Source organism: Dama dama, chromosome 5 (genome assembly GCF_033118175.1).
Source record: "Dama dama isolate Ldn47 chromosome 5, ASM3311817v1, whole genome shotgun sequence".
Classification (NCBI taxonomy): Eukaryota; Metazoa; Chordata; class Mammalia; order Artiodactyla; family Cervidae; genus Dama; species Dama dama.
The window spans coordinates 40,662,991-40,684,802 of NC_083685.1; the positions used below are offsets into that span (position 1 = coordinate 40,662,991).

Below are 21,812 nucleotides of genomic sequence, written 5' to 3' on the forward strand. Positions count from 1 at the left end.
TCCTTGCGTCAGGAAGATCCCCTGAAGAAGGAAATGGAAACCCACTCCAGCATTCTTGCCTAGGCAATCCCATACACAGAGAAGTCTGGCAGGCTACAGTCCATGGGGCTGCAAAAGAGTCAGACACAACTTAGCGACTAAACTCCTCTTCTCAGAATACCTTCAGATACTTTTCATCTCTGATGAAAAGAAACTAATCTAATATTCTTCTAAACTGACAAGGCAGAAGCAGAGTAAACAAATAGATAGCATGAGAGAAACTGGAATGAGATAGGACATGATGAGGAATGGAACACAGATATTTGCATACATATAGATGTGGGACTTCAATATTTTTAAAGTACTTACTGAATTTCTAAAGTATGATTTGACTTCTTCCTCTTTGGTTTTATTTATTATCATATAGCGTTTTGCTGTGTGCAAAGTACTTTTTGAGTAAACCTTTCCATTTGTATTACTTTTAGAAATTTCAGCTACTTGGTTTCACATATGCTACATAGTATGATTGGATACAGGCTCATCAAATCATAGAAATTTATTGACGCTCATTCCATGCTCCATGCCTCTTTGCATGCCTGAGGATACACTACACAACACATGTATGACAGTCTCAAGGACAGATGCTCAGTGAGAAAAACTGTACAACATCCAAGCCCTTCACTGTGTCCTGAGGCACTGCTATAAAACACAGTTATGTGATTGGTAAAAGAAATGAACCAGCAGGACTCCATGAGTTGTGACGTGTGGCATCAGGAGATGACTGTTTATTACTGTTGTACTGAGTTCCTGACACTGTTTTCTGCCTTGGCTTAATAAATTTTCTCTCTTTAAATCCCAGATTTTTCCAACAAGCGAGAGTTTTTTTTTAAAAAAAAAAACACTGCCAGATACTTTTGTTGTGAGAAAATGCTGAGTGCTTTCAAGTGATCTTCTCCTTATGGGAAAACTGACCTGGAGAAAACTTTTCTAACTTATGTCATGGGCGAAAAAATGAATTGTCAAAGAAAGATGTTTTTCTTGACTATATCTTGCCCTATTGTGACAGTGGTAGATCTTTTTCATGGCAGTGTTGCCTCCAGCATAGGTTAGACACAGTTTTCTTTGCAGAAAATTTCTAATTATGACATTACTTTAGGGGTGAAAGAAGTTATTTGATTTATATTTTACTGAGGTTTATAACTCCTTACCACTATTACAGTATAAATGTGAGTGATTCTTTAACAAGTGCATGTTTATATTAAAAAAGGGGAATCTCTTATGTCACTCTTGATTTCAAACATAATGTGCTTCTTAATGTAATATCTAATTATTGCAAAAAATGAAAAACAATATAAATATAAAATATAAGTATTATGCAAGTTTCTACTAAAAATAACTTAATTTACAATTAATTCTTGCTTTTATAAGTGAAAGTTGGTGACACTGAATAATTCAAATTCAATATTCTCTCAAAATTGATAGAGCATTGATATACCTTCTAGCTATCTTTTCCCCATACATTTCACATATTTTAATAAACTCTTTGCAATAAAAATAGTTTGAAAAAACAAATAACTCTAGTGAAAGAAAGTGGAGTCTCATTAATTAAGAAAATACAAATCAGAACACAAGAGGAAAATTTTTGCAACCACATCAAACAAAAATAAGCAAGCAAACAACTCTAGATCTAAGATATTGAATAGTTCCCACATAGCCTCCAACTATGTCATAAAAGTTTTTGTATATTTTATATATATATACATATATATATACACATATACACACACACACACACACACACACACACACACACATATTTGAAGTATAATGCTAAAAAGTTTTGAAACTCCTGTGTATCTAATATTTTTTTATTTCAAAGAACTGTATAAGATAATACTTGAATCCATGAAATCAATTGAATTGTTCCCATTTTATCATTAATACTAATATTTATGGAAGAATTTGTGGAATTCAGTAACTTGTAATGAACAATTTCAAATAAATTAATAGATAAGCACATACCTTTAGCCTGGATGTAGAAGTAAATCTTTTACAAAGATAATAAATAACACCCTGAAACATATGAATATCATTAAGAAGAATATGTATATTTAAATAATATGCAAAATAAATACTACATAATAATTTACATTTGTTGGTAAACATTTATACATCAACTATAACTTCTAAACTATATCCAAAGTAAAATAATGTGAACTCAGAGCCCAATGTGACACGACTCATTGACTAACAACAAAATATATAAAATCAAAGTAGTGTTTGACAGTAAAATAAACCATCATCTACAATATCTTCCTCAGGCAACATTTTTATTTTACAAGATAGGAAATAAAGTAAAATACCTATGCATTATATCTTCTTATATATATGATATATAAGAGGTCACTTTCTGATATACATATGATAGATCTATCAGGTCAGAAAGTATGTTTAGTAATGTCTGACTCTTAGGGACCCCATGAACTGTAGCCTACCAGGCTCTTCTGTCCATGGAATTTTCCAGGTGAGAGTACTAGAGTAGGTTGCCATTTCCGACTCCATCTTATACAGAGACAGATAGATATAGATATATTGTATATTTTATCAGTCACATATTTGCAAGAGATAAAAGCATTATTGGTTACAGACTTAACTAAAGCTTAACTCATACATGCTTTCTTAATAAAATCTCAGATGCTGAAATTGTGCTATATTCAACTAGATAGAAACATATCAAACACAGAAACCCTCTAGCTTCATCCAACAGTTGGTTACTGTTAGATTTAACAAGGAAAATCTGCAGTGTGACAAGATCTGAGATCATCTTACATAATTTGTTTTTGTTGAATTAAGTAAAGAAATATATCATTTTATTTTTTATTGCATGACAAATCTAGTCCCCAGTGATTCAACATTTAACCACTAGGATACTTAAAAAGTTGCAATTACAGTTGTGTAAGTCTCACACAGAAGAAAACCAATTCAATGAAAATCTAGATTACAATATTTCTATTTCTTAAAATATTTTTTCTATTTCCACAAGTCTTTACATTTAATCAAAAGAATTAGTAAAACTCATAGTGTACAAAAAACTTCTTTGAGATGTGTTGCTGTTGTTTTGTTTTGTGTTTACCAAGTATTTCTTTTATCTCGGATTCCCTGGTGGCTCAAGCAGTAAAGAATTTGCCTGCAATGTGGGAGATCTGGGTTCTATCCGTGGGTTGGGAAGATCCCCTAGAGAAGGGAATGGCTAACCACTCCAGTAGAATTGCCTAGAGAATTCCAAGGACAGAGGAGCCTGGCGGACCATAGTTCACATGGGGTCACAAAGAGTCAGACACCACTGAGTCACTTTCACTTTCACTTTAGCACGGTAGTGATTTTAGTGTTAAATAATCTGGGATTCAATCTTACCTCCATGTACTAGAAAGAAAGTAACATACTTAGACAAAGGCTAAGTTTATCTATATGTAAAATGAGTATAATGATATTGCCATACCTCTTTTAGGACTTCTATAAAAATCAAATAACTGCAGCTCTGAAGTAATGTGTGAAAAATGTTATTATTTTATTATCACATCCACTAAGAATGTAATAAAGGTTTATGTTATTAAAAATTCTGGTACTGTACACTTCAAGTGCTAATTTATTTCTGTAATTTTCAGTTCCTGGTGGCATGTATCACTGAAAGTATTTTCCTAATATTGTAATTATATTAGTAAAACTGCCCCTCAAAATTACAGTGTACCACTTTTATGTAAATATTTTAACTGAGCATGGTAAATGAGTATTCATAGTACTTTAATCATTTATAAATCTTTTTCCATGTTATCACTCAGAATTTTTAAATCATTTTTATAAAAGAAAAAATTATGTGCAACTTTTACTATAAAGTGAAATTTATCTAAAGTATTTCTCCGCTAGGTCAATCTACTGTGTGTATATAAACCATACAGAATAAAGAAATATTTATTTATGGATCTACTATGACATATGATAGATTTCTAAATTTAATTTTTTTGTTTCAATGGAGACCACTGCACACTAAAGATTTAACATAAAAACAGGTCTCTGATAGAAGTAAATCAAATCTTTTATTTTATGGATCTACCATGACATATAATAGGTATTTAAATTTATATTATCTGCTTGAATAGGGATCACTGAAATTTAAAATACAACAAATAAAATATGTCCCTGGTGAAAATAAATCAAACACTCCTTCAAGCTTCACAGGATTCTCACAGCTGAAGGTATATTAAAAAGATGCTTACAAATCCAAAATTATAATACCCTATAAGCAAAAGTAAACAGGCATAACACGCACGTAATCAGATCATTAAGCACTTCAACTAGTAATCCTCTCATATAAAACTATAGGTATATTTTAAATAATAATGAAATATAGTAATCAGATAGAAACATAAGGAAAGAAAACACCTCATAGAAAAGATGGGAAATATTTGGGGATAATGGATCAGAACACAGGGAGACAAAGAAATAGAAAATAGGAAAGATGGGTTAAATATCATCAAGTATAGAATGAGGAAATTCAATTCTTGAATAACAGGATTTCCAGAATGAAAGACTAGACAGGATTCAGAGAGGCAAAATTTGAAAAAATAATGGTTGAGACCTGAACACATTTAGGGTACTGCTTAAACTTTTATTTCATGATGCAATAATAACTGAATATAATAAATTAAAGGAATCTAACTTAAATGTATAATCATAAAAGTTTACAGAACCCCAAGAGAAAGAAGTTAAAAGCAACCAAAGAGAAAATACAAATTACTAGGAAAAAATTATGGAAAATAAATTTACTCTGATTGGTTTCATTAAAAAAACATAGAAGTCAGAAAAAATGCAATAATACACTTAAAGTGCTGAAAAGTTAAGTTTTAATAATTAATATATGCCCAGAAGAATAACCAGTCAAGATGAGGATAAAATTAAGGCCCTTCTCAGGGAAACAAAATCTGAGACAACTTGCCATTAACATACTGAAGAACTGCTACAGAATTACTGAATGTACTCAGGAATAACCAATCAGAAAAAGGATTGTACTAAAAAAAGAAAATTAAAAATTCACGTCACTCATTAATATAAATGTAAAAATTTGAAATAATTCAAATTTCATACAATTTTTTAAAAAATGATATTTAAAAAGTGACCAAATTATCTCCATCCTAAGAATAGAAAGGTTGGCTTCATAGAAATTCTAGATATAATCCTTACTATATTGCCAGGTTGAAGAAGGTAAACATGATCATCCCCCTAAATATAGTTGACTTCAATAAAATTACATACTCATTCATGATAATAACTCAGTAAACTAATATAGAAAATAATAAGCATGATTAACCTCCAATAATATTATTCAAATTAAGGAACATGAGAAGCCATAATTTTAAACTGGAAATAAAAAAGATACCTACACTCACCATTTCTATTGAACATTGTCACTTGCCGAAAAAATGAAGGGATTATACTCCATACCAGATAGAAGCTCAAATCTAAAAGAAAAAAATAAAATGACAAAAATGACAGTCTTATGGATAAATAAGATATATTTTCCTTTCTCTCTTTTTAATTTTTTTGAAAAGAAAAAATGATCCATGGTAGCAAATTTATAATCCTTTACTACTGAATTTTTTATACCGATAAACCTAATACATATTTTATCACAAAGGATGAGGTTATAGTAAATGAAATTAAACTATTAACAAGCATTTCACACTTTACACAAAGTAGACCATTATTGCTCATTGGCAACCTCCGGGAGTTCCCTGGGTATAATCTGACCCCCATGTGCAGAGGGCTGGGATAGACTGAAAAAAGAAGCAGATTACTCCAAATGGTAGGTGGCAGGTTTAATAAGCAAGAGAATTCACATACGAGGCTTGTCTTAGGCAGCCTGAGACAAACAAATTGAGTAGGTCTCCACACCTGCTTGCCAGAATTTTAAAAGTTTATACAGAGGCCTTAACTGAGTTTAGTCACATATACTACCCAGATGGTCTCAATACCACATTACTATCTCAAAGCTGTGTCCTCAGGAAACTTCTCAAATGGGGAAGGCAAACAAAACATGCATTGCAAGGACAGGGAAGGAAATGGGAGTCTTCCTATTGCCCAAGTTCAGCTCACAGGTCAACTAGCAGTTCTCTCAATGACCTTTGCCAACAATTATAAAGACAAATTGGTACTATGATCATTTACAGAAATGTTTTATAATTATTAGAGAAAAAACTTAAATATAAAGAGTTATAGCTAAAATAAAGTGGCATATTAAAAAATACTTAACACGTGAAGATGGGGATCAAAGTAAATAAATTTAGGCAGAATAGAGAAAAAATGTAAAATGAGAAAACTATAACCAACCATATTGGCAATTATATTAAATATAAATGCACTAAGTTCTCCAAATAAAAAGCAGGTTATCAGACTAAATTTAAAAAGCAAGATTCAACTATATGCTAGTTGCCTTTCAATATAAAAGAACAAATGATTTGAAAATAAAAGGTTAGAAAAAGATAAAGTATGCAAATAGTAAATGGAAGAAGTCTGGAGTGGCTATATAAACACAAGTAAAAAGAGGCTTTATTTCCAAGGAGTATTGTACAATTAAAAATAAAATTTCATAATTATAAAAAGGCAAAACACATATAATTACAGCATGCAAACACACAAAATAATATAATTAATTACTTCTACATACATATACATGTAGTAAAAGTGCAAACAGTTTTGACTGGTCATAGCATTAACAATACTATTCATCTCCAGAAGGAACAGAAATAATGGTTCTTGAAGGAAGAGAACCACTCTATTTGTAATGACTATTTTACACATTGGATGTGAGTGTAAAAAAGACTTGCGTGACAAAGAACTGATGCTTTTGAGTTGTGGTGCTAGAGAAGGCTCTTGAGAGTCCCTTGGACTGTAAGAACAAACCAGTCAATCCTAAAGGAAATCAACCCTGAATATTCATTGGAAGGACTGAGGGGCTAAAGCTTCTATACCTTGGCTACCTGATGCAAAAAGCTGACACAACAGAAAAATACCTCAATGCTGGGAGAGATTGAAGGTTAAAGTAGAAAGGGGCAGCAGAGCCAGAGATGGTTAGACAGCATTACTGACTTGATGGACATGCATTTGAACAGACTTGAATAACGCTGGGAGACAGCGGAGGACAGAGGAGCCTGGGGTGCTGAAGTCCTTGGAATTGCAGATTTGGACACAACTTAGCAACTGTATGACAATAACAACATTTCACAGACCAGAGAAGATTTGAGGCTAACAGAACTCGATGTTTTATCTTGACTAAATCTCAAAAACTATGTTGAATTAAAAGAAACAAGTACATTTTTAAAAAGTACATGGAATATGATATAATTGATGGGAAATTATAAAACTTGCTAAACAAAAAAATATATTTATATATATTCACAAAAGAATGAAATATATATGAAATGTGTATGTTCACAAAAAGTATGAAACATATATAAGATGAGAAATACCAAATCCAAAGAGCCTTTCTCTCTGGAAAGGACAAACTTTAGAACAGGGTAAGGCACAAATATAATTTCAACTATAAAAATAATATTTCTCCTTAAAAGTGATCTTTAAGAAAGGAAGCAAATGCTGTACACTAGTCAGATGTCACCAGCCTAGATGAAGATGTATGTATATTCATTATACATTTTCTATATTTTTCCACTTGTTTGAAGTATATGTGTATGTGTGTGCATGACCATGTGCGTTTTATATTAGAAAGAAGAGTGAAAACTGAGTTTCACATGTCAGCTCTGTGAGGTCTTCATAAGGAATAATATAAGCTAAATGAACCATTATTTTGTAGCTTCTACAAGGCTCTGCATATGTTTTACCAGCCTCATAATCAAACAAAGCATCATTAACAGTTAGAATAAAATATAAAACCTACTCTTCTAAAGTCCACCATTGGTCTAGATAAAGGTTTAGATCACCTAATAATATAAGACACCTGTTTATGGTTCTACTTTTTCTATCCATCAAAACCATTACTCTATCTAATGCAGTTATTAACTGGAAAGCAATTATCACCTACAGGAAAGTACAAGAGTAACTTCTCCAGCAAATAAACAATGCTACCCAGTTGTTTTCAAAGCAAAAATAGCTTGTTGATTAGTTCATAACTGCTAGCTGTTATCCTGATGGTAATGAAATAATCATATTACAGGAAAGAGTCATAATTGGATTAGATGAAAATCAAATGTGCTGACAAATCAAGGAAGACTCTGACCATAATATCATTAAACTCCTATACTTTTTGTACACAACATATTTTTGTCAACATGTATTTTATTTTCATCTTGCTGTTTTACTAGGTAGACATAAATGTTGTTCCATATAAATGATGTTCCAATCTGTGAGCTGTCACTAAGATAGATGTGATATTTATAACTTTCCTCAATTCCATTATCATTTCCCATTTTAATTAAAAAAATAAAAAGAGAAAGTGGGATCGTATACACCTGCAGTATACTTTAGTTATCTTATGATCTGTATCTTGAAGTGGGTAGTGGGTTCAAAGGTGAATACATAGGTAAAAACTCAACAGACTGGACTAGTTGAATTCATAAAGCAAATATGTAAATATAGGGATGCTTTATCTCTTTATGTGGTAAAATATAATATTGCCAGGAAGTGTTTTCTGATGAAATATTTTACTAATATTCATTACTCAGATAACACATAAAAATATAAAATAATTTTAAAACTAACAATACAGGGAAAGATGAGTATCAACTATAATTATGAATTTACTATGTATGCTTCTAGGTCATTTTATACAGACATGTGTGAATGTGTGCAGAAAATGCCCTTTCCTCTCTTCTCTCTGCTCCTTCCCTTCCTCTCATCTCCTCCCTCCACTTATCCATAAGTGATACATATTGTGGAAATCAGCTTGCAGTTTACAATTTTCACTACATAGAATAGCTTGAGGATATATAACTGTTAATAGTACCATGTTTTAGCAGTTTCTTTATTGACTGTCTTGGTTATTCTTATGTTACAATATATCAATTTTTTTAATACTTTGCTGTACATGGCACCTTGGGGATATAGAATGTGTTTTTCCAGAGTAAATATGAGCAACATTACCAGAACTTGAAGTATGTGAATAACAAATTTGAGGCCTAGTTATCCTCTAAAGTGACTAAAATAAATGCTACCCCTACCTACTAACATTGTACATTCTAAAATTATAATCTTCTAACCTTTTCCTAGTGAGTTGAAATGTCATCTTGATCATATATTAAATTTCTTGAACTATTTTATTGGTTTTAGTACTTGTATAAGTTGATTCTCCAATTTTCTAAGTAAATTTGAAGGCAGTTTTTACAATGGGATAGAAGCTGCAGAAACACAAGCTTATTCAACATCTGTTAACTTCAAATTTTTCCTACTGGGAAAGCTAGAATAATCATAAAAATATAATAATAATTATATAAATATAAATAATCAAAAGTCAAGATAAATGAGGATCCCTGGATAATGCAATTTTAAGAAGTTTAATTAATTCTAGGTTCTCTTTTTTTAAGTATACTATATCCAGTGGTAGGCTGATAAAATTTTAACTTTCTGGAGTAAAAAGTGTGAGAGGAAGCTTTGATGAGCAGCATTTTCCACTCACACAGTGTATATACTACCATTACGGCCAATTGCAAACCACCCACATGGCATCACTGAACACAGAATTATGAATAGATGAACAGTGCAATGCAGTATTCCCACATGGAAGATGCAACAGATATAAACCACCTCAGGAATACAGAGTTATGAATGGATGAACAGTGCAATGCAGTATTCCCATATGGCAGATGCAACAACCTCAGGGACATACAGTACAATAATTAAGAAACAGTAAAATTTTAATATGGCTTACTATGTATTTATCTTTTAACAGGAGCTGTGTTTAACAACTGCTCACAAATTCCCGAAATATTTAACAGTCAGCTCTCAGGATCCAGAATGAGCCGGCTCCAGAACACCATTCATTTTCCACTGACATTGAGGATACTAGATGTAAAATCTCTCTGAGCCACAATCTATGGTCTTCTAGAGAGCATGGAGAACAAGTGTGAAGTCAAAAAAGCAAGTGAGAAAAGTTTTAATTAATAATTACATTCAAATAAAATGCATACCTAAATCATGTAATCTACATGAACTTTGAATTTATTTTCAGGACAGAAGAAACATGAAAAATAGAATAGGTGAGTTTCATTCTCAATATATTATCTTACAGCCTGATCACATCTTTTTCCTAAATTCCACTTCCAGTTGGATATTGGTGAAAGGTTTTGGAAAACTGGAATGACTGTATCTTTCACTTACATCCCATTCTGCCTTGATTGCATAGATACTGCCTAATTTGTCTTTCTTTCAGAGGGATTAGCATACTTGTCTCTACCATGCTCCATTATTTGTTTTGACTCTGTCTTTGAAGATTTGAATGAGCTCAGATGAACAGTAATTGGTCAACCTCTGAGACCAAGCATTAAAATTTCCAACTCAAGAAGGAATATCCTTGATAAACTTCTGAGTAAAGACAGCATCAGTAATGGAAAAAAGAGTAATAACCTTAATTCTAGTGTGTGCTACCACAAATGCAGGAGTTCACATGACATACATAACTAATCTTGTTTTTAAAAGGGAAAGCCAAAAGCCACTTTAAATCATCAAATTATTGTTGGCCAGTCATGAGCTCTGAAGCCAAGCAGAAAACACGGCAAAACTTGACATAATTTTCTTCACAGAAGGAATAGGATTTCTAAGCGTTTCTTTTTAATCCTTTAACCACTGTTTTCCTGCACATCTCACTTCTTGGGAGTCGAGGAAGTTGAAACTTCTTTTAGCTGGGCAATGGAGTCAGGAGGGAAATTTTATACAGAAGCTAATTAAAATTATAAACTTAGGAGAGAGCTGGGAATGACTGATTTTACAGATCATAGCCAAACACAACAAGGAAAGCTAAAGTTTGTTGTTTTTTTTTTTTTCTTTACTTTAAGAGTAGAGAGTGAAGAACGTTGAGACACAGAGACTTCACTGAGGTAAAAACAAACATATGGAAAAAGTTACTTAAAAAATAAATGCTAAACTATACCAGAAAGTTTAAGAAGCAACTCATTTTTTATTCAAAGGGATGAGAAAGGAGAATATAAATGAAGCAAAAAATGAATGAAGATGAGAAAAACAAAATCAAGTCAAACATGTTTTTTTGGATGCTTGTCTCACTCTTATATTAATATTTATGTAAAAGAAGAATGTCTTTGACTTAATGAAAAGAAAAGAAATTACATCTTCAATGACTATAAAGCATCCTAGACATCATGAAATCCAGTGAACTGACAATGCTTGAAGTGTGGTGACAAACACAGTGTCTTAAAGATTTGCATGGTTTACTAGATGAATTAAAAATAAATACAACTTTGGTTCCTAAATCTTTTTAAGTGCTGATAAGTACTTTAGCTAGTAAATGCTGGGTTTTTAAAAAATACTCCTAAGTTTTTAAGTGAACCATATTTCTGATAATGGCATTCTGCTGCAAAGACCTCGATATAAAATGACTTTTTAAAAAATGAGTTAATATAATGAACTAAAAGCTTTCATTTTGACCCGAGTACAGTGTAGCAGTATTTTTCACAAAGACTGCTTACAGTTTTCGTGAATAGAATTCTGTACTATTCTTGCCAATAAATACTACTCTGTGTCTCACATTTTATTATCCTTGACAGGAAGAAAAGCCCTTATAAATACTGAGAGGGAAACTGAATAAAGTGAGTCAATGAGTATAATCAAATAAACAAGATGTAAGAACCTGGAGAAATCACTTAGTTTACTCTCTTCTAAATTAAAAAAAAAAAAAAAAAATGAGGGTTAACAGTTGTAAAAACTTCCCAAGTGACATAAAATATTACATGGTTTGAGATTTCAACACAAGTAATTGAGTCCTGATCAGGAATGGATTCGGGATTTAATGACTATTTCTTCTTCTGATTAACTATATTGAGGTAAATGTGATTACCATATCACATATTAATATAATTCCATATAGTGAACCTAGTAAACTCAAAACAACACATTTACATTATTTTTTACATTGAATATCTTGCTTTTGACTATTTGGCCATACTAATATTCAAAGAAGGCATTTCTGTTTCTCCTTGGTTCTTTCGTATGCAATGCCAGAAAATTCATCTGCTACGTATGAAAAAAAATCTGGTTATGGTTCTGTGTTATTCTGTTCCACTGTCAGAGAGGATGATATGGAGATAGTTGGTTTTTCTCCCATAATACAGTAGGGATAAACATTCCATTCCAATTTGGGTTATTCCCACATCCTAACTGATTTTTTAGATTTATGTCAATAAGATACACTCTTTATGGTGTATTATATGTAGCTCTACGCCCTTTGACAAATGAATAGAGTTGAGTATCCAGCACCATAGTCATAATGCAGAACATTCCCCTTAATCCGGAATTCCTTCATATTGTTCTTCTACAATCAACATGGGAGTGTTTTTGAAGCTCTATACCAGCTCAATCTTGTAGTCTGATTCTAGATATCTCAGTTGCTTAAGAAAATAAATTCTTTTTTTTAAGATAAGTTTGGATCATGCTTTTTTATCATTTGAATCTAAAAGATCTCTAGCTGGTTTGAAACCCAAGGAAGAATAATTAATAAAATTAAGATTAATAAAGCCTACCTAAAAAGACTTTTCAGGAAATGAAATCTGTCTTTGAGTATTAAAAGAATAAACCTTCATTAGTTTCAGGTGGCAAAACTAGGATCAAAATTTAAACGAGAATCTCAAGAAAGAGTAGAAAAACATACATCTTGGATTTTGTGGGGGAAAAAATAAACTTTCTCTGAAGTTTGGACTAAAGTTTTATGCCTTCTAAGATTAATGACCTATGATCTTATAATTTTATGAAGGTTTAGTGAAAGAAGTTATAAATGAGGGATTCAAAAAGACAGGAATTAAGAAGTTATACAAAAAGCAAGCATTGAGGTAACTGAATACTCTGGGAAAATATGGATAATATCAGAATAAAAGAAATCAAGAGAAAGAACCAGTGAGGAGGAATATGAGAAGAGCCTGCTAGGAACAGTCCTGATTTTTATAGTTGTAAGACCTGGACCTCAACCTGTTAATATGTGTTTATATGACCATGAACAAATCACTTAAATACTTTGGTATCCAGACTTAAAAATGAATAAGAATAATAAAATTCCTATTTGTTTCACATATTTGCTTTCAAGACAAACAAGATGACCCACTTGATAGCTTATTTTTGAATTATGAAGGTTTTTCATGAGCATGTCATTATTTTTCCTTTTACTATTATTATCTTACATGGAATTTAAGAAGTGGCAAAGTATAGATATATAATATGGAAGCAGAAATATTATCAAGAGCTTAGAATAACTATCAAGATAGAGGACAATGTTTTGGGGTTGTATGTAGAGGATGGTAATTTTTTTTTTTTAACTTAAGACTGCCATTACCCATATTGGTCTTTTCATGCAACCCATGTTTGAGTGAAATTATATCATAGTGTTCGGTTCCTCCTTCCAGTATTTGCCCTAAATCCTCACTAGTACCAGGAGTAATAGGTGGTATCAACCATCTCAGGAGTTTTATTCACACACATGTTCCCTGAGACCCTGGGCAGATCTTTGTGCAGCAGCAGTGAACTTGAGCTGGATGGGAATATCCTTAGCAGTGAGAAGACTGTGCCCAGACAACTGACTGCACCCAGAGTTTTGCTCCAATACCAACTGTCTTGTTCTTAAAGGCAAGGAAAACTTGGACATTTGGAAGAATTCCCAGCTAGGGTGTTTACCTGCCCAAAAAGATGGTATTAAAATCTATTACCCATGGCTGATTCATGTCAATGTATGGCAAAAAACCCCACAATATTGTAAAGTAGTTAGTCTCCAATTAAAATAAATTAATTAATTTTAAAAATAAAACAGAAATATTTATCAAATTAAAAAAGAAATCTATTACCAAACCATCAAGGAGGCTGAGTATTCTTTAACTGGGATCATTTCCTATTCAGTGGCAAAATGAATAGGCGTTTTGTTTGGATTGCAATCACATGAAACCTGAATATCAGGAAAATTCGTTAAAACTCTAGATCTGAGAGTATATATAGTACTATAGCTAAGCAACAACAATGGAAAAAAAATGTTTTTTTGTCTGTCCAGGGTGAGGTAAGTGAAGATAGGACATGTGATTGAAAATATATGCATATCCTAAAGGTTTATACACAGAATCACTAGCAAAAACACAAAAGAAAACCCAGGCTAGTCTGGAATGTATTTAGAAAGATGAGGATGTTTTAAAAGTCAACTATTCAAAGGGCCTAAAAAAGAAACTTTTTGACTATGATTGTGACATTAGGGTAACATACATACAGTTTTTGATGGTGAAAATATAGAAGAAATCTACCACTTAGTGGCAGAGAAAGATCAAAAGGTAGGACACTAAAAAAATGTAACTAAACAAATTTAAAAGATAAGTCAAACACTCAAATGCAGTCACCTCACACCTTTCTACTCTATGTTCCCAGTACCCTTTCCACAAACAACACACATGCCCACAAATGCAGCTAGAGGTCCAGCGATCATTAACTACACTGCCTGAAAAACAGCAATGTGATGGTGACATACAGCAGAGGGCACTGAAAAATACATTTTAGCTATGGAGGTTATGTTGTACATTCATTTGCAATCATAATACATTCAAGTGATTGTACTGATTTTGCTCAGATTTTACTTAAAAGGGTAATATCAGTTGCTGCTTATTGAAACTCAGCTTGGTAGACCAAGTCAGTCTCAAGAACAAAGAACAGCCATATCCAATCCCTGTAGATCTTTAGAAGGAACTGGAGAAGAGGCTCTTCCTTTCTGGTTTCCCCAGCAAACAGAAACCATCAAAATGGTTTCACAAAATGGCTAGAACTTAAAATGTCTCAATATTAACTATTGGTTTTTTTAACTTTGAGCATTGTTCTGGGATATTTAACAAATGTGCTCATGATCTAATTCCTTCTAACCAATTTGCTGACAACCTTTGCCAATGTTCCACCAGAGAAACCAAAGGAAAAGCTGTGGCTGCTGCCGGCATCAACCACAAGTGCTGAGGGACTTGGGGCCAAAGCTGAAAGTTTCTATGAGAGTAGTGGGAGATCACAATCAGCCTAACCCTGCTTTGCTCTGTGTAGTGAAATGCATCTTTCAGATTTTACTTTGACTTCCTTTTGTATTAGGGATCTAAATGTAGACCCCAGCCTAGTGTCTAGTCCTTGCCATTCTTCCCATTCAGCATGTTAAGTCTCTCTTTTCAGCTTAAATCCATTGTACCTGACACATTATTCTGATACAGTTAGTTTGTCATCATCATCATAGTCAATGTTACTGTTGTTTTGCTGAGAGATTTTTCAAAACTAACTTCCTGCCACTTTGTCAGTTGCCAGATATGGCCAAAGCATGAATTCTTTTTCAAGAGGCTCCTCCACCTGGTAGAAATAACTTTGTTTGGGGCTTCTCTTCTCAGTTCAGTTCAGTTCAGTCACTCAGTCATGTCCGACTCTTTGCAACCCCATGAACCACAGCACACCAGGGCTCCCTGTCCATCACCAACTCCCAGAGTTTACTGAAACTCATGTCCATTGACTCAGTGATGCCATCTAACCATCTCATCCTCTGTCATCTCCTTTTCTCCTTCCTTCAATCTTTCCCAAAATCAGGGTCTTTTCAAATGAGTCAGCTCTTCGCATCAGGTGGCCAAAACATTGGAGTTTCAGCTTCAACATCAGTCCTTCCAGTGAATACCCAAGACTAATCTTTAGATTGGACTGGTTGGAACTCCCTGCAGTCCAAGGGACTCTCAAGAGTCTTCTCCAACACCACAGTTCATAAGCATCAATTCTACGGCGCTCAGCTTTCTTTTTAGTCCAATTCTCACATCCATACATGACTGCTGGGAAAACCATAGCCTTGACTAGACGAACCTTTGTTGGCAAAGTAATGTCTCTGATTTTCAATATGCTGTCTAGGTTGGTCATAACTTTCCTTCCAAGGAGTAAGCGTCTTTTAATTTCATGGCTGCAATCACCATCTGCAATAATTTTGGAGCCCCCCAAAACAAAGTCTGACACTGTTTCCACTGTTTCCCCATGTACTTGCCATGAAGTGATGGGACCAGATGTCATGACCTTAGTTTTCTGAATGTTGAGCTTTAAGCCAACTTTTTCACTCTCCTCTTTCACTTTCATCAAGAGGCTCTTTAGTTCTTCTTCACTTTCTGCCACAAGGGTGGTGGCATCTGCATATCTGAGGTTATTGATATTTCTCCTGGCAATCTTGATTCCAGCTTGTGCTTCTTCCAGCCCAGTGTTTCTCATGATGTACTCTACACATACGTTAAATAAGCAGAGTGACAATATACAGCCTTGACGTACTCCTTTTCCTATTTGGAACCAGTCTGTTGTTCCATGTCCAGTTCTAACTGTTGCTTCCTGACCTGCATACAGATTTCTCAAGAGGCAGGTCAGGTGGTCTGGTATTCCCATCTCTTTCAGAATTTTCCACAGTTTATTGTGATCCACACAGTCAAAGGCTTTGGCATTGTCTTCTCAGTTCACCAAATAAACCCAGATGTGCCCGAGGCCCTGAAATGGGCTGAAAGTTTGGTTATAAGGTAACCCTACTATGCTTGTGTTTTCAATGTTTTGGAGCAAATGACTGGACTCAATGTCTATGAAAGTTAATCTTCACACATCCATTCCTTACTAAAAATACCCTCTTGGCTACTCACTGCTTGCATTAACATACAATAAAGTGCATTTCTTGGAATTTATGTCAATGAGGGGTGATATGAGATAAAGTCAGATAAGATGGAAAAGGGCTATTTTCTATGTTAGTCACTCAGTTGTGTCCAACTCTTATATGACCTCCATGAACTGTAGCCCACCAGGCTCCTCTGTCCATGGGCTTCTCCAGGCAAGCATACTGCAGTGGGTTGCTATTCCCTTCCCAGGGGATCTTCCTGACCATGGGATCAAACCTGGGTCTCCTGCATTGCAGGAGGATTCTTCACCACTGAGCCACTAGGGGAGGCTGTTTTCTATACCTCCCTACCAGAATATTCAAATTAGCTTCTTAAGATCTCTGCTCCTCTAGAGAATTTTTAAATTTTTTACAAAACCAATTAAATTTTATCCTCCTTAATGACTCTCTCTGACAACCTCTTGACCAAATTATTCTCATATGCATATGGCTCCAGTTTTGACTTTATACATTCTGTTATCATTACATATAATGCCATGTATGATTCTTTTAACTTTCATATTCTTTTTTAGATTTCTTTTCTGAAACAATTTCAGATTTATAAAAGATTGTAAAAGTAGTGCAAAGTATTCCCATTTACTCTTCACTAAACTTCTTTAAAAGCTAATATATTATATATCATAGGAAAGTATCAGCAAAATAACAGTGATAGATACTACAATATTAAACAATGTATAGAAATCACTTCTCCCATTAGAGAAAATTTATGACCCAAGATCTGACTGAGGATCTCACATTGCATTTAGATGTCAAGTCTCCTTAGTTTTCGATAATCAGTTACGGTATTTCTTTTCTTGCTTAGGTTTCAAGGCCTTGACACTTTTGAAAAAAAAATGGCCAGTTATTTTATGGCCTAGCCCTCACTGCAAGTATGTTGCCCCATGATTAAATTCAGGTTTTACATTTTGATAAGAATTCCACATAAGGGATGCTGTCCTCCTCTCAGTGCATCAAATCAGGAGACAGGTGATGGCAGTAAGTCTCTTACTAGTTGACTGAGATGATGTCTACCAGTTTTTTTTCCAAAAAGTAAATTAAAATTTTCCTGCATAATTCATAATCTTTTAGACATCTAACTTGAGATTATTCAATAATCCTACACCCCATATTTTTTTCCAACTGTAGCACATTCATTGATGCAGCAATTACTACTGTGGTGCTCAGTCACATCCGACTCTTTGTGACCCCATGGACAGGCTTCCCTGTCCTTCACCACCTTCCGGAGCTTGCTCAAACTCATGTCCATTGAGTCAGTGATGCCATCCAAGCATCTTGTCCTCTGTTGCCCCCTTCGCCACCTACCTTCAATCTTTCCCGGCATCAGGGTCTTTTCTAATGAGTCAGCTCTTTGCATCAGGTGGCCAAAGTGGCTTGCCATATAGTGATTTTAATTTCCATCTTTCCTTCTCCATTTATTACTTGGAATTTTACTTACAAATAATTTTATTTTTATTTTATTTACAAATAAATTTTATTTGTAAAATTTTATTTTTACAATTTATTTGTGGAATTTTATTTACAAATAAATTTTAATTTATTTGTTCAATACCTATAACTTAAGGAACTCACAGATTTTTGTTTGCTTTTATGAATAACATTCAAAATTACAATTATTTATTTTGTGGCTTTGATTATACCATATTTGGTCACTGGGAGCTCCTTCAAGTTGGTTCCTGTGTCCTTTCAACATGCAGGCTTAGTTCAAACTTTCCTTGACCCAAATATGGATCACTTCTGCAAATTAGTCTCATGTCTTTGGTTAGAGAATGGTATTAAGAAATCAAGCTGTGGAAGCCAGCTGAGCTCATTGCTCCTAGGGTTTTATTGCTTCTCAGTGAGCAAAGCTAACAAACAATAATGTATATATGTATACACATATGTCTGTATATATCTAATTCCAATCCAACACAAGAGAGTTCAGTTGAGTATTACTTCTTTCCATATTTGTAACACTTTTCTCTGAAAGTGAGAAACCTTTAGTTTTCATATCCACAATGTTTGCAAAGTAGCTTCAAAATTGCTAACCCATAACTTTGCAAAAAAAATTACTATACTTGTATCCACTCATTTTATTCTGTGGCTTTGCAATATCAAGTCAAATGTGCTTTTCCAAAATTAATTGGTTAATTTCTTCCCTAATCCCTCAGTATATTTATGTTAATTTTATGTAACACAGTTATGCTTGTTACTAATTTTATTCTACTCTGGATTCTCCCCATGTCCTGGTTAATTTTAATTATTTATTTACATTTTACATATGTTAAATATCACCAACATACTAAAAGCCAAACTAAGCAAAGAAATATGCTGAGCGTCATCCCTTCATTACTCTTTCTATACTATATTTAGTCCCTTCTTCCTATTCTTCCTACATGTCTTGATTTACTTTTCATTACCAACTAAGCTCATTAATTTTGGTTTACCTTTCTTGTATTTATTTTTGTTTATATAAGTAACTATCTGTTATTTGTCTCAAAAAACAAGATTTTGATTTAATAAATAGACCTATTGCTTTTCTATTCTCTATCTCATTAATTTTAGCTTTTATCTATCTATACTGTTTCTGTTTTATGCTTTCTTTTGCTTTACATACTTATCATTCTAGTTTTGCTTTGACTCAATTGATTTTTTTCTTTTTTACTATCAATAGTTTTCAGTGATAGAGATTTTTAATGTACCTCATAATTCTGATACTATTTAGAACATTCCTATCTATTAGTGCAGATATTTTAGTACTGTTTCTTTCTTTTTTGACTGGTAGAGAATAATATACATATTCCGATTAATTGATTCTCTTTTGTCTTGCAAGATTCTAAGTTTTCCCTTTTTCTTCTTCTTCTTTTCAACCCAAGTTTCCAAAGGGTGCCTCCTTCTTCCCTTTTGCCTTTTCTCTTCACCAAAACCTGTGCATCCCAAAGATTATTACTTCCTATCATGTATATTTTTAAGTCTTCTCTAAAACTTATCTTTGATTCACCAGGACACTTCTAAATATTTTCCTGCTGAGGATGATCTGATTCTTTCTGGTGATGGTTTCAGATGAAGTTTAGGCCCATCTCTAGTTCCTTTCTTTTCCCTCCATCACAGTTAATCTCAGTCAACCTTTGCTGGGTTTCTGCCACCACCAGTCTGGCAAAAGATCACTCACTAGAATTTGGTTTTCTTTTATTTATAGTTACATTGAAGTTTTGGCATTTTCTGACTCCAAGCTATGATTGATAGTGAAGCTTTGTGTTATTTTACCTTTTGTAATGCTATTATGTATAGCATTATTTTGGGAGGAAATACTGAGAGATGCATACTTGGGTGCCTCCATTTTCTTCAGATATTTACTCACATATTGCAATCATTTTTGTAGTTGTCACACCATCTATCTTTCATACTCATTAGTTCCTTGAGGGCAGGAGCTACTTAAATCATTTTTATACTGAAAGTGAAAGTGTTAGTTGTGCAGTTATACCTGGCTCTACGACCCCATGGACTATAGCCCAGCAGGCTCCTCTCTCCCTGGAATATACTGGAGTGGAAAGCCATTCCCTTCTCCAGGAGATATTCCCAACTTGGGATCGAACCTGGATCTCCTGCATTGCAGGTGGTTGGCCAAATAGTTCATTCAGGTTTTTCCATAAGACTGTATGGAAAAACTCGAACAAACATTATGGTCAACCTCATACTAGCAGAATCCAGGCTCTCAAAGATGTTAGTTGAATCAAAGAAAAGATTCAGGAAAGATTTCTGATGATTTGTGTCTTCCCCTGAGTGTCTATGCCAATTCTTGTCAGTTTGTGATGACCTGTGTGGATACAGGAATCTTTTGTAAAATATAACACAGTTATTGATATTTTAAAAGTACACTTACTTGATGTCACATTAAAACAAAATACATTCCAATTTTTAATGCTTTGTTTTTAAAGTAATATATGTGAGCATTTATTATCACTATCATTGCCAATTTCTTTGTCACATGGGTTGACTCCTACCAGTAGCATATACTGTGGGCTCTCTATCCAATAGGTTTCTTCTCCTTCTCCTACTCCGTATCTGTTGGATCCTGACTTTAATTCTGGTCTTCAAATTTCTCACATTTTATTTGCGGAAATAATGACTGCCTTAGGTTAAAGAAGATCATCTCACTCCCCTTGACTTGAGTGAGACTTGAAAAATACTCCACTGGAAAAATCCCTGTGAAATTCTGTGTTAACAGTAAACATGGCTACAAGGTAAAAACTAATCCTTTTTCTACTCTGCATTAAGAGTATTAAGATGGGCTATTTGGACCTGCTATGGTCTGACTGGGCTTCCCTGGTTTTTCAGACAGTAAAGAGTCCACCTGAATGCAGAAGACCTGGTTGCCATCCCTGGGTTGGGAAGATCCCCTGGAAGAGTGCATGGCAACCCACTCCAGCATTCTTGGCCTGGAGAATCCCCACAGACAGAGGTGCCTGGCGGACTACAGTTCATGGGGTTGCAAAGAGTCGGAACTGACTGACGCGACTAAGCACATTATCATACTATAATCATGAGGGAATTAATATAGTAAGATTTGAGTGACAAGAACCTGAGTTTTTGATGCCATCACAGAAAGACTAGCTTTGAGTTTTAACAAATTTGTGTCTTCCTTGAAATGAGACTCCAGACATTTTATTATGTAATAATAAACTCATTATTATTTAAAATAAGTTGAGATAATGTTTGGTGTTACTTAAAGCTCCCATATAATACATTTCATATAATACAATATAATAATTATTATTGTAATTATATTTTATTTTTCTATTATTCCTTTATAATAGTAGAAGGGAAAGCCAGATAATCTATTGCAGCTTCTTTGGGTAGATGTTACCAAAAAAATAACAAAAACTAAGGCCCAGATAAATACTGATTTTAAAAAGGAATATCATAACAAATAGGAATCTTTTTTAAA

At 33.6% G+C, this 21,812-nt stretch overlaps 1 long non-coding RNA gene across 1 annotated transcript in view; it reads right to left on the reverse strand.

The window, feature by feature from the left end:
* Positions 1-2,001: 2,001 nt before the first annotated feature.
* LOC133055774 (uncharacterized) overlaps positions 2,002-21,812 on the reverse strand; it is a 246,020-nt gene continuing 226,209 nt past the window's right edge. The window contains exons 4-5 of the long non-coding RNA XR_009692702.1: positions 5,424-5,495; positions 2,002-2,052 (exon numbers count right to left, since the gene is read on the reverse strand). This is a non-coding gene — a long non-coding RNA (uncharacterized LOC133055774). The remainder of the gene's footprint in view (positions 2,053-5,423; positions 5,496-21,812) is intronic.